The 12,543-nt window shown below is 46.0% G+C and overlaps 1 protein-coding gene across 1 annotated transcript in view; it reads left to right on the top strand.

The window, feature by feature from the left end:
* Positions 1 to 12,543, top strand: part of SHC2 (SHC adaptor protein 2) — a 254,964-nt gene that overhangs the window by 160,691 nt on the left and 81,730 nt on the right. The gene's annotated exons all lie outside the window — the stretch shown is intronic.

Below are 12,543 nucleotides of genomic sequence, written 5' to 3'. Positions count from 1 at the left end.
GGACAGCCATAGTTGGACAGTTCTGCCTAGACCACGTTCTATGAAACAGTTGGCTGTAGGCGTTCGCCACCCCTCCTCCCCCTCCTCCTCTTTAAGCGAAAGCTCGTCCACACAGCGCAGTCGCATGACAACTGCATCCGCAGCTGCCAGTGTTGCACACGCTAGTGGTATGCGTCAGCAGGCTGTGTTACAAATGAAGTGTTTGGGCGACAACAGACACACCGCGGAAGTACTGGCTGAGTACTTGCAGCAAGAAACTCAGTCATGGCTGGGCAGTGTACATCTTGAGGCAGGCAAGGTAGTCAGTGATAACGGAAGGAATTTTATGGCTGCCATTGCCCTTTCAGAACTGAAACACATACCTTGCCTGGCTCACACCTTGAACCTGGTGGTGCAGTGTTCCTGAAAAATTATCCGGGGTTACCAGCCCTGCTCCTGAAGGAGCGAAGACTTTGCTCGCACATCCGCCGGTCGCACGTATACTCCAGCCGTATGCAGAACCATCAGCGATCGCTGAATCTTCCCCAGCACCGCCTAATCAATGTTACAACAAGGTGGAACTCCACACTGCACATGCTTCACAGGCTGTGCGAACAGAGGCGTGCTGTAATTTATTTGTGGGAGGATACACATACACGGGCACGCATTGGATGGCAGACATGGAGTTGTCTGCACTGGTGTGCAGTGGTCGAAGCTACAAGACCTCTGTCAAGTCCTTCAGTGTTTTGAGGAATGCACACGGCTGGTAAGTGCAGACCACGCCATCATAAGCATGAGCATCCCACTAATGCGACTGCTGATGCAAAGTTTGACGCACATTAAGGAGCAGGCATCTGCAGCCGAAGAGGAGGGAAGCCTTGATGACAGTTAGCCATTGTCTGCTCAGGGAACTCTCCTGGACGAGGTGGCAGATGAAGAGGAGGAGGAGGAGGATGATGGGGAAGAATATTTATGGGAGGAGGATGCTTCTGAGGGGGCAATAGAAACTGGTGGCATTGCAAGGTCAGGTACAGGGTTTTTGCGGGAGACAAGTGATGTTGATTTCCAAGAATGTGCTCTGCAACCCAGCACAAGCAGTGAATTGACACCTGGAACATTGGCCCACATGGCTGATTATGCCTTGCGTATCCTAAAAAGGGACCCCCACATTATCAAAATGATGACCGATGACGATTACTGGTTGGCCTGCCTCCTGGATCCACGATATAAAGGAAAATTACAAAATATCTTGCCACATGAGAACCTTGAGCAAATATTGGCTACCAAACAAGCAACTCTTGTAGACCGTTTGGTTCAGGCATTCCCAGCACACAGCGGCGGTGATGGTTCTCAAACGAGCTGCAGGGGGCAACATGCCAGAGGTGTTAGAGGTGCACAAATCAGAAGTGGAGATGGACAGAGGGGTTTTTTGACCAGGTTGTGGAGTGATTTCGCAATGACCGCAGACACGACAGGTACTGCTGCATCAATTCAAAGTGACAGGAGACAACATTTGTCCAGTATGGTTACGAACTATTTTTCCTCCCTTATCGATGTTCTCCCTCAGAGGTCATTCCCCTTTGATTACTGGGCATCTAAAATAGACACCTGGCCTGAATTGGCAGAATATGCATTACAGGAGCTCGCTTGCCCAGCTGCTAGTGTGCTATCAGAAAGAGTCTTCAGTGCTGCTGGTTCAATACTGACCAAAAAAAGGACTCGTCTGGCTACCCAAAATGTTGATGATCTAACCTTCATTAAAATGAACCAATCATGGGTTTCAAATTATTTTGCCCCACCTTCCCCTGCTGACACGTAGCTTGCATGAAAAATGTCTTGCTTTTGGCCTCCTCTTACTGACTGCTCCAATTCCTCCATTTGCAGCTGCTGTATGTCCACCATAGGCCATTTTTTTACCTCCCTAAATGGGCTGACTACCCCCACAGGGCCGTGGTCACCACCTAGCGCAAGCACCCGTGCGAGTGCCGTTTGCCTGGACAGGTGGGTGTGCCCACTCTTGGGCAACGGCACTGGCACAGGGTCCCTCATAGTACAATGAAGTGTGAGCCAGGCAAGGTATGTGTTTAAGTTCTGAAAGGGCTATGGCAGCCATAAAATTCCTTCCGTTATCACTGACTACCTTGCCTGCCTCAAGATGTACACTGCCCAGCCATGACTGAGTTTCTTGCTGCAAGTACTCGGCCAGTACTTCCGCGGTGTTTCTGTTGTCACCCAAACACTTCATTTCCAACACAACCTGCTGACTCTTACCACTAGCTGTTCCATAATGTGACACCTCGTGTGCAACACTGGCAGCTGGGGATGGAGTGGTAGGGCAACTGTGCTCTGTGGACGAGCTTTCGCTTCTGGAGGAGAAGGAGGAGGAGGAGGAAGAGGAGGGGTGTTGAATGCCTACTGCCAACTGTTTCCTAGACCGTGGTCTAGGCAGAACTGTCCCACTATGGTTGTCCCCTGTGGACCCTGCATCCACCACATTAACCCAGTGCACCGTGATGGATACGTAACGTCCCTGGCCATGCCTACTGGTTCATGCATGTGTTGTGAGGTGCACCTTTCTACTGACTGATTGCCTGAGTGCATGGACAATACGGTCTTTGATATGCTGGTGGAGGGCTGGGATGGCTTTTCTCGCAAAGAAGTGCCGACTGGGTAGGTCATAGCGTGGTACTGCGTAGGCCATCAGGGCTTTGAAAGCTTTGCTTTCAACCAACCGGTAGGGCATCATCTCTAACGAGATTAGTCTAGCAATGTGGGCATTCAAACCCTGTGTACGCGGAGGAGAGGATGAGTACTTCCTTTTCCTAACGAGAGTCTTTTGTAGTGTGACCTGGACTGGAGAGCTGCATATGGTGGAACTAGCGGTGATGGTGGTGGTGGACATGGCGGATTGAGAGAGGGTTGGTGATGGTATTCTCGATGTTGGCCTACATACAGTGTTTCCTACCAATAACCTTGTGATTCCCTGACTGCTTTGGCCTTGCGACAATACCTCCACATTTGCTGCTGGTGGTGTCCTAACTGGTGGGCTTACAGTGAAGGAAGCAATGTAGCGTTGCTGACTACCTTCATTCTGAGCGGGTGCACCAACGGTACGGGACGTTTGGTAGTTGGTCCAGGCTTGCAAGTACATGCTGGTTAAATGTCTACGCATGCACGTTGTATTTAAATTTTGAACATTCTTCCCTCTGCTAAAGGTCTTTGAGCATTTCTTACAGATAACTTTGCACTGATCATTCGGATTTTGGTTAAAAAATTGCCACACTACACTCTTCCTACTATGGAATACCTTTTCAGGCATTGCACGCTGTGCTACTTTCACTGGATTGCAATGCTGTCCTAAAACTGTTTTTGTTTTTGACAAATATTTTTGGCCAGATACGGGCCTGCCAGATGAAAGCTGTTGCGATGTAGATAGCTGCTGCGGATCATCCTCCTCCGCTTCTGAGCTACTGGCAGCGGCACCCTCTTCCCCCAATGGCTGCCAATCTGGGTCAACAACTGGGTTATCTATCACCTCCTCTTCAATGTCATGTGCACCTTCCTCTGTGTCACCGTGTAAGGTGCTATAGCGTTCGGGACAGGGCACCATAGTCTCATCAGGGTCAGATTCTGGCTCAGTACACTGCGAGGGCAATGTAGTGATCTGAGTCAATGGAACAGCATAATAATCTGGCTGTGGCTGTGCATCAGTGCACTCCATGTCCGATTCATCTTGCAATGGGCTGTTAACAATTTCCCTTTCTAACCCAGGCATGGTATGTGTAAAGAGCTCCATGGAGTAACCTGTAGTGTCGCCTGACGCATCCTTCACTTTTGGTTTGGGTGAAGGACACAAGGAAGCGACTTGTTCCTGACCGGTAGCATCCACTGTCGACTCGCTGCTTTTATATTTGGAGCTTTCTGAAGAGGAGGCGAAAGAGCTAGAGGCTGAGTCAGCAAGGAAAGCCAAAACTTTTTCCTGCTGCTCCGGCTTTAAAAGCTTTTTTCCTACTCCCAGATAAGGAAGCCTTCGAGGCCTTGTGTAGCCAGACGATGACGCTGGCTCAACACCTCCAGCCTTAGGTGCTATTTTGCTTCTCCCACTACAACCAGATGCTCCACCACCACCACCACCATCAGTACCAGCTGGCAATGACCGCCCACGGCCTCTTCCACCAGACTTCCTCATTTTTGGGAAAATGTAACCAAACTAACAACCGTTATATGGTACTGTAAAACAACGTAGAAGTTGTATATAAAATGGTTGAGAATTTCAATCTCACTTTTTTTTTTTGGGACACAGGAACCTAAACTCAGGCACAGTGTATAAAACAACACAATGGAAGTGGCAGAAAGTGGCGGGCTGATATATGACAAACTAAGAGGACTGAGGTATAGCCACTTTGTTAGAATTTGAATCTCTTTTTTTTGGGGGGAGGCTGAACCCAAACCCAGGCACAGTGTATAAAACAACGCAATGTAAGTGGCAGCAAGTGGCTGGAAGATATATGAAAAAATACAAGGACTGTAGTACAATTTCAATCTCCCTGCAATGATCTCAGGACAAGTATGGCAGCAATAAAAAGGACTGCTGTACACAAAAGTGTGGACAAATAAACAAGATAACTGTGCAGAAAGGTGCAACAGGATTTTTACTTTTAAAAAAGCAGTTGGTTTGCACAGCAGCGGTGCAAACAGCAATGCAGCTATCAGGGAGCCTTATAAGTCAGCCTAAAAACCTACAGAGCTGATGCACAAAATTATAGCCTCCACTGTCCCTGCAAAAAAAGGTGGTGTTGGACAGTGGAAATCGCTACAGCACAAGCTGTTTGGGGGTTAATCTTCCCTCCCTAACCATATCCCTTCTTCTGACGAAGCTGCAGCAACCTCTCCCTATGCTAAGATCGGCAGAAGTAAGATGGCGGTCGGCGTGCATGCCCCTTTATAGCCCCTGTGACGCCGCAGAAAGCAAGCCAATCACTGTCATGTCCTTCTCTAAGATGGTGGGAACCGAGACCTATGTCATCACGCTGCCCACACTCTGCATCCTCCTTCATTGGCTGAGAAATGGTGCTGAACGCGTCATATGAAACGCGACTTTGGCGAGAAGATCGCCGACCTCATGGCCGATCCCACACTAGGATCGGGTCGGGTTTCATGAAACCCGACTTTGCCGAAAGTCGGAGATTTTTGAATTTGTCCGATCCGTTTCGCTCAACCCTATATACTACAATTAGATATATAAAAATTACTTGAATAGTTCAGCTTTCCTTTTAGTCTGCTTCATATTGAAATGAATGATGGATGCATGAACAGCATAGTGTTCCTGATTCTAGATTTGCATATCCAAACAAGTTTCTAGAAATCTATAGAAAGCATATGCTAATGTTAGTCTTGCTAAAGAAAAAAAATCTAATTTGTCATATATGTAATGCAGTGCCCTTTATTTAGGGGAACCTATCAGGAATAGTGATGGGCAAACCCGATGGGCTAACCCATACAGGAAATCTGTGTTACTGTTTGGGTTCGGCACCTCGAACATTAGTTGTTTCCCATGCTGTCATCCGATCATCAGTAAGTTAGTCACTGCTGGCCAGAGAGCTGAGTTTCTTACGCTGTCAGTTGACTGCATGTGAGCCATCAGCTGTTAGCGGCGGTAAAAATGTTACCGCCAGTCACAGGTATTGGCTGATGAGAGAGTACTACTTTCATCAGCGTACACCTGCTGTCATGGATAACAGCGAGAGTAGGCGAGGCTGATAAGAGTGTTCATCAGCCAGACCCTGTGTAAATAAATTAGAAATAAAACATTTGAGGTCTCTTTTATTTTTGATAACCATTGCAGGCAATGCCAACAACTGTGGGCTGCAACCCTCAGCTCTCAGCTTTATCATGGCTGGTTATCAGAGATTGCGGGGTCCCACACCGTTTTTTAAATTATTTAAATTATTTAAATAAATAATTAAAAAACAGGTATGGGTCTCCTCCCATTTTTTGACAACCAGCCAAGCTAAAGCAGAGAGCTGGGTGCTGGTACTCTCAGACTGGTAAGGGGTCATCGATATAGCCACCCAGCCTAAAATTAGCAGTCCTCAGCCGCTCTAGAAAAGGCCCATCTATTAGATGCTCTAATTCTGGTGCTTTGACCGGTTCTACCCACTTGCCCTGATATGGTGGCAGATGGGGTAATATTTGTGGGGTTGATGTTAGCTGTTTTATGGCCACTGACATCAAACCCAGTGTTAGTAATGGAAAGTTACTAACCCCATAGCCATATTGTAAATAAAAAACACCCTGAATAAAGTTGTTTAATTGAAATAAAGACACTGACACTTTTTTCATTTTAAAAGAAAAAAGAAAAGTTATACTCATGTTTACACCTAACCCACTGACGCTCATGTACCCTGTAAAAAATAAAGTAATAAACAACCATATCCCTCACCTGTCGAAGGTGAAGATAATCTTCTGATGCCCATGTCCCCTGTAAAAGAGTAAAAAAGATAAACAACCATATTCCTTATCTCTCAGACCAGAATATAACGTATATACTCGAGTATAAGCTGAGAATTTCAGCCCATTTTTTTTAGGCTGAAATTGCCCCTCTCGGCTTATACTCGAGTCATACCCAGGGGTTGGCAGGGGAGGGGGAGCAGCAGCTGTCTAATAATACTCACCTGCTCCTGGCGCGGTCCATGGTTCTCGGGCACTGACAGCTTCTTCCTGTAGTGAGCGGTCACATGGTACCATAGGGGTGGAGCCGCATATTCATTACTGTAATGAGCAGTACCGTGTGACCGCTCACTACAGGAAGAAGCTGCGGGCGCCGGAGAACCAGGGACACCGCGCCAGGAGCAGGTGAGTATAACGCAGTGCGCGATATTCACCTGCTCCCTGTTCCACCATCTGCGCCGCTGTGTCTTTTGCGTCCTCTACACTGACACTCAGGTCAGAGGGCGCGATGACACAATTAGTGCGTGCCGCCCTCTGCCTGAACAGTCAGTGCAGAGGACGCGGAAGACACAGCGGCAGTGGAACAGGAAAGGAAAGGTGAGTATAGCAAGTGTCGGGGGCCTGAGCGACGAGAGGTGAGTATGTAATTTTTTATTTTTTTTATCACAGCAACAGTATATGGGACAAATATCTGTATGGAGCATCTTATGGGACCATGTGCAGCATTATATGAGGCAAATATCTATATGGAGCATCTTATGGGGCCATGTGCAGCATTATATGGGGGAAAATATCTGTATGGGGCCATGTGCAGCATTATATGGGGCAAATATCTGTATGGGGCCATGTGCAGCATTATATGGGGCAAATATATGTATGGGGCCATGTGCAGCATTATATTGGGCAAATATCTGTATGGAGCCATGTGCAGCATTATATGGGGCAAATATCTGTATGGAACATCTTATGGGGCCATGTGCAGCATTATATGGGGCAAATATCTGTATGGAGCATCTTATGGGGCCATGTGCAGCATTATATGGGGCAAATATCTGTATGGAGCATCTTATGGGGCCATGTGCAGCATTTTATGGGGCAAATATCTGTATGGAGCATCTTATGAGGCCATGTACAGCATTATATGGGGCAAATATCTGTATGGAGCATCTTATGGGGCCATGTGCAGCATTATATGGGGCAAATATCTGTATGGGGCCATGTATAGCTTTATATGGGGCAAATATCTGTATGGAGCATCTTATGGGGCCATGTACAGCATTATATGGGGCAAATATCTGTATGGAGCATCTTATGGGGCCATGTGCAGCATTATATGGGGCAAATATCTGTATGGGGCCATGTGCAGCATTATATGGGGCAAATATCTCTATGGAGCATCTTATGGGGCCATAATCAGCATTTGTGCAGCATTGTATGGGGCAAATGTCTGTATGGAGCATCTTATGGGGCCATAATCAACATTTGTGCAGCATTGTATGGGGCAAATGTCTGTATGGAGCATCATATGGGGCCATAATCAACATTTGTGCAGCATTGAATGGGGCAAATGTCTGTATGGAGCATCTTATGGGGCCATAATCAACATTTGCGCAGCATTATATAGGGCATATTTTAATATGGAGCATCTTATGGAGCCCATCATACACTGCATGGAGCATTATATGTGGTGTATTTTGTATGGAGCATCTTAATAATAATAATAATAATCTTTATATAGCGCTAACATATTCCGCAGTGCTTTACAGTTTGCACACATTATCATCGCTGTCCCGATGGGGCTCACAATGTAAATTCCCTATCAGTATGTCTTTGGAATGTGGGAGGAAACTGGAGTACCCGGAGGTAACCCACGCAAACACGGAGAGAACATACAAACTCTTTGCAGATGTTGTCCTGGGTGGGATTAGAACCCAGGACTCCAGCGCTGCAAGGCTGCAGTGCTAACCACTGCGTCACCGTGCTGCCCACGGAGCATCTTCTGGGGCCATCATAAACTGTATGGAGCATTATATGGGGCTCCTGATTCAATATGGATATTCAAAAACACTTAACCTACCGATGTCTCAATTAATTTTACTTTTATTGGTATCTATTTTTATTTTTGAAATTTACCAGTAGCTGCTGCATTTTCCACCCTAGGCTTATACTCGAGTCATTAAGTTTTCCCAGTTTTTTGTGGCAAAATTAGGGGGGTCGGCTTAAACTCGGGTCGGCTTATACTCGAGTATATACGGTAATTTATTTGTCCCTTGATGAGTCTAGCTGTGCTAAATCTAGATTTCACAGTGTAAGAAAATATTACTTTTGGAGTACAATATATTACTAATTCACAGACAGAAACCCCAATAGATTAGTACTAGAGTAGGGCCAGGCACCTTCCTTGGTCTTTTCTATCTAGAACTTATATATTTTGTGATGGTATTGGTTGTTGTGCACCAGTTAATAATTTTAGATTGATTAATAAAAGTTATTTTTAATATAGTCTATTGGGATTTCTGTCTCTGCTACATCTAGATACTAGGCTGAACACTGGCATAATGTGAGCTTTCAGCATGCATGCCAGCAGAGACACTGAGCTGTGCATCTTACCTCAGCATCAGTGCCTCACGGTGTTGTGAGAAAGGTGAGCGGAGTTCATAGCCAATGAACTACGTTCACCTAAATGTTGTCACCACTGGCGTGAGAACTTTCCTTATTTCTTTAGTGTCTTTACTTCAAATAAAGGACTTTATTCAGGGTGTTTTTTTAGTTACAATATGACTATGGGGTTAGTAATGGGGGTGTCTTAGAGATGCCTCTCCATTACTAACCCCTGGGCTTGATGTCAGCTGCCAATACAAAATGCCTTCAGGCAAGTGGGAAGAGTAAGGTTAAGAGCCACATTTGTCTCATCTTATTGATGAGCCATTTTTAGAGTGGCTGTGGGCTAATGTGGGCTAATGTTCTTACCCTGGGAGTGGGGGGGGGATTTCCCTGTTTTTTTCCATATCTATTAATATCAGTCCAGGGCTGTCTGTTTAGCCTTTGCTTGTTTGAATTTATGGGGGGACGCCACTTCATTTTTTAGAGGAGCTCCCCATAAAATAACCAGTAAAGGCAGTAAGCAAACAGCTGTGAGCTAATATTAATAGAATAGGAACCTTTAGGAATATCGTCCACTTTCCCCAATTGTGAACATCAGCCCTAAGCAATTGACTTTCCCTCAGCTGTTTCTGAAAATTACAGGGGACCCCACACTTTTTTTGTTTATTTTTTTTGTATTAACAACTACAGTAAAATACACACCCCAGTACAACCTCCAGGTGTATCAGCAGCTGGAAACTTCAGTAACCTTTCAATGTCCCTCAAAGTTTCCCGTGAGTTTTCCGGGCCTCGCAGCTGCCGGGAGAACCGTTGGCAAAAGGTTACCTGAGTTCCAGCCACCGGGTCTAACGGTAGCTCCAGTGTCGGACTGTTGCCGGAGTAACATAGTAACATAGTTTTTAAGGTTGAAGGAAGACTTTAAGTCCATCTAGTTCATCCCATATCCTAACCTAACATGCCCTAACATGTTGATCCAGAGGAAGGCAAGAAAACCCCATGTGGCAAAGAGTAAGCTCCACACTGGGGAAAAAAATTCCTTCCCAACTCCACATACGGCAATCTGACAAGTTCCTTGGATCAACGCCATACCAAGTTATCTAATATATATAACCTGTAACATTATACTTTTCAAGAAAGGCATCCAGTCCCCTCTTAAATTTAAGTAATGAATCACTCATTACATCATACGGCAGAGAGTTCCATAGTCTCACTGCTCTTACAGTAAAGAACCCGCGTCTGTTATTATGCTTAAACCTTCTTTCCTCCAGACGTAGATGATGCCCCCTTATCCCTGTCTCAGGTCTATGATTAAAAAGATCATCAGAAAGGTCTTTGTACTGTCCCCTCATATATTTATACATTAACATAAGTTCACCCTTTAGTCTTCGTTTTTCCAAACTAAACAGCCCCAAGTGTAATAACCTATCTTGGTATTGCAGACCCCCCAGTCCTCTAATAACCTTGGTCGCTCTTCTCTGCACCCGCTCTAGTTCAGCTTTGTCTTTCTTATACACTGGAAACCAGAACTGTACACTGGCATCAGTCGACCATCCCTTCTGTGGATATTAGCTGCTCCCAAATGGCAGCCTTACAAAATCCAGCTGCTGCAGCATCTCAACGAGGATGACCGAGATCGGCGTGCTGAATTTGCAGAATGGGCAAAACAAAAATTGGAACAGGACTCTCAGTTTACACAGAACATTATGTTCAGTGATGAGGCAAACTTTTTTGGGTGGGCCATTTATATGGATACACCTAAATCAAATGGGAATGTGAGTTTTCTTGCGTAGGGTGTCTTACAGTGAAATCTGCTGCAATAACCCGGGTACTGCGTTCACCAGACATCAACAAAATTTCTATCTGCTCCTCATGTGTTAACCTCTGCGACATGTCAAAAGACAAAGAGAAACTTGTAAATAACTCATGAAAGAGTAAAGATACGTTACAACCAAGCACACCATTGCTTTTCTTGTGAAATTCTCCATAAGTTTGATGGTTACATGACCCTCTTCCCATTGGAAAAAATAAAGTTGGATCCAAAATGTCCGACTTCAAAATGTCCGCCATGGTCACCACCCATCTTGAAAAGTTTTCCCTAATGTGCCACAAACAGGAAGTTGATATCACCAACCATTCCCATTTTATTTAGGTGTATCCATATTCATGGCCCACCCTGTATTATAAGCAAAGTATAAACATGTACTTTGTGCAAATTACCACTAAAGAACCATGGAGGCTGCTTTGTGATGGCGTATCCCAATCATGCCAGAAAGGCTGTGTTTAGTGCTGGTTACTGAGACTTCACCCATTCCTCTCAGAAGCTGAAAATCACAGCTCGGAAGCATCTGAGATTGCTACAGCTGCCAAGCTGTGAATAACAGCGTGTAAGAGAGAGGTGAAAGCATATGCCCCATAGAAGGCTGTGAAGAAATGCCCAGTTGGTTTGCAAGCAGAGATTTCACAAACCGCACTCTGAAAGAAATAAATGTAAATATTTCTGCAATGGAATGATGCAGGGCAGAAGAGAAAGAAGTGACAGAATAAGCAGAACTCAAAGATCTGTACTAAGAATTTAACTAATTTTTTTTGTGCAGCGCCCCAGAGTCCTGGTCGTTGCAGTACTGTCGCTCCGCCACTAAGGGGAGTGATGGTACGTCTGATGGCACTAAAGGAGTTCACCTGACCAGGTATCACAGTCACACATTACACTTCACACTCCGGCCACCAGGGGGAGCAAAGGGTTCTATGTATTAAGCCACTCCTCACACTCTGGTAAAAATGGGGGTTGGATAGGAAGTTAGAGAGAAGCTGACTGGGTTTTGCCCAGGTAGCATCTAGTGAGAGAAGAGCGTTGCTTGGGAAGATCCAGGGGGGTCCCTGTCAGGGGAGGGATCCTGACAGAGGCCTAGAGAAAGGACAGATCGTTACGGAGCACTTCATTGCGGTGGCATCTTAAGAGAGGACACGAAGCGAAGTATATTGTGGAGAAGTGAGAAACGAGATCACAGCACAAAGGCGATAGAACCAGTAGGAGTCATTCCCCGAGATCGGCAACATCCTACTGAGGCGCGTAGCCGGTGGCCGGAACGCCGAGGAAGTATTGGGCTCTACGCATTACTTCAAACCAACGGCAGGGCAGTTAATTTTAGGCTGGCTGTCTCACCTTAATCACCTAATGAAGACAACGGAGGCAATTGTGGGAGAGGGGCGTCTCTAGGGTCCCTATAAAATAACTCCAGGCCTACCCCGTCATACGGGTGCGTCCTATCCATATCATCTGGGGGACGGAGAGAGAGAACAGAAACATACACGAAAGTTGTGAGGACTATCCCGTGGTGCTCAGCAGGGAAGTACTACAACACCCAGGCGCTAGTAGGTAGGCACTGATTTCCACCTGCAAAGGGAACTCTGGATGTGCCTTCGGACCGGCCGGTCTCAGCTAGCCCTGTTAGCAGTGCTCTGGATTGCGGATGCCGAATGTTGTGAATTTGGATTCTGGGCTCCCCCGGT

The sequence above is a fragment of the Ranitomeya variabilis genome, chromosome 1 (assembly GCF_051348905.1).
Source record: "Ranitomeya variabilis isolate aRanVar5 chromosome 1, aRanVar5.hap1, whole genome shotgun sequence".
Classification (NCBI taxonomy): Eukaryota; Metazoa; Chordata; class Amphibia; order Anura; family Dendrobatidae; genus Ranitomeya; species Ranitomeya variabilis.
Note: the sequence above shows the minus strand (reverse complement) of the source record. Positions and strands in the feature narration are given on the sequence as shown.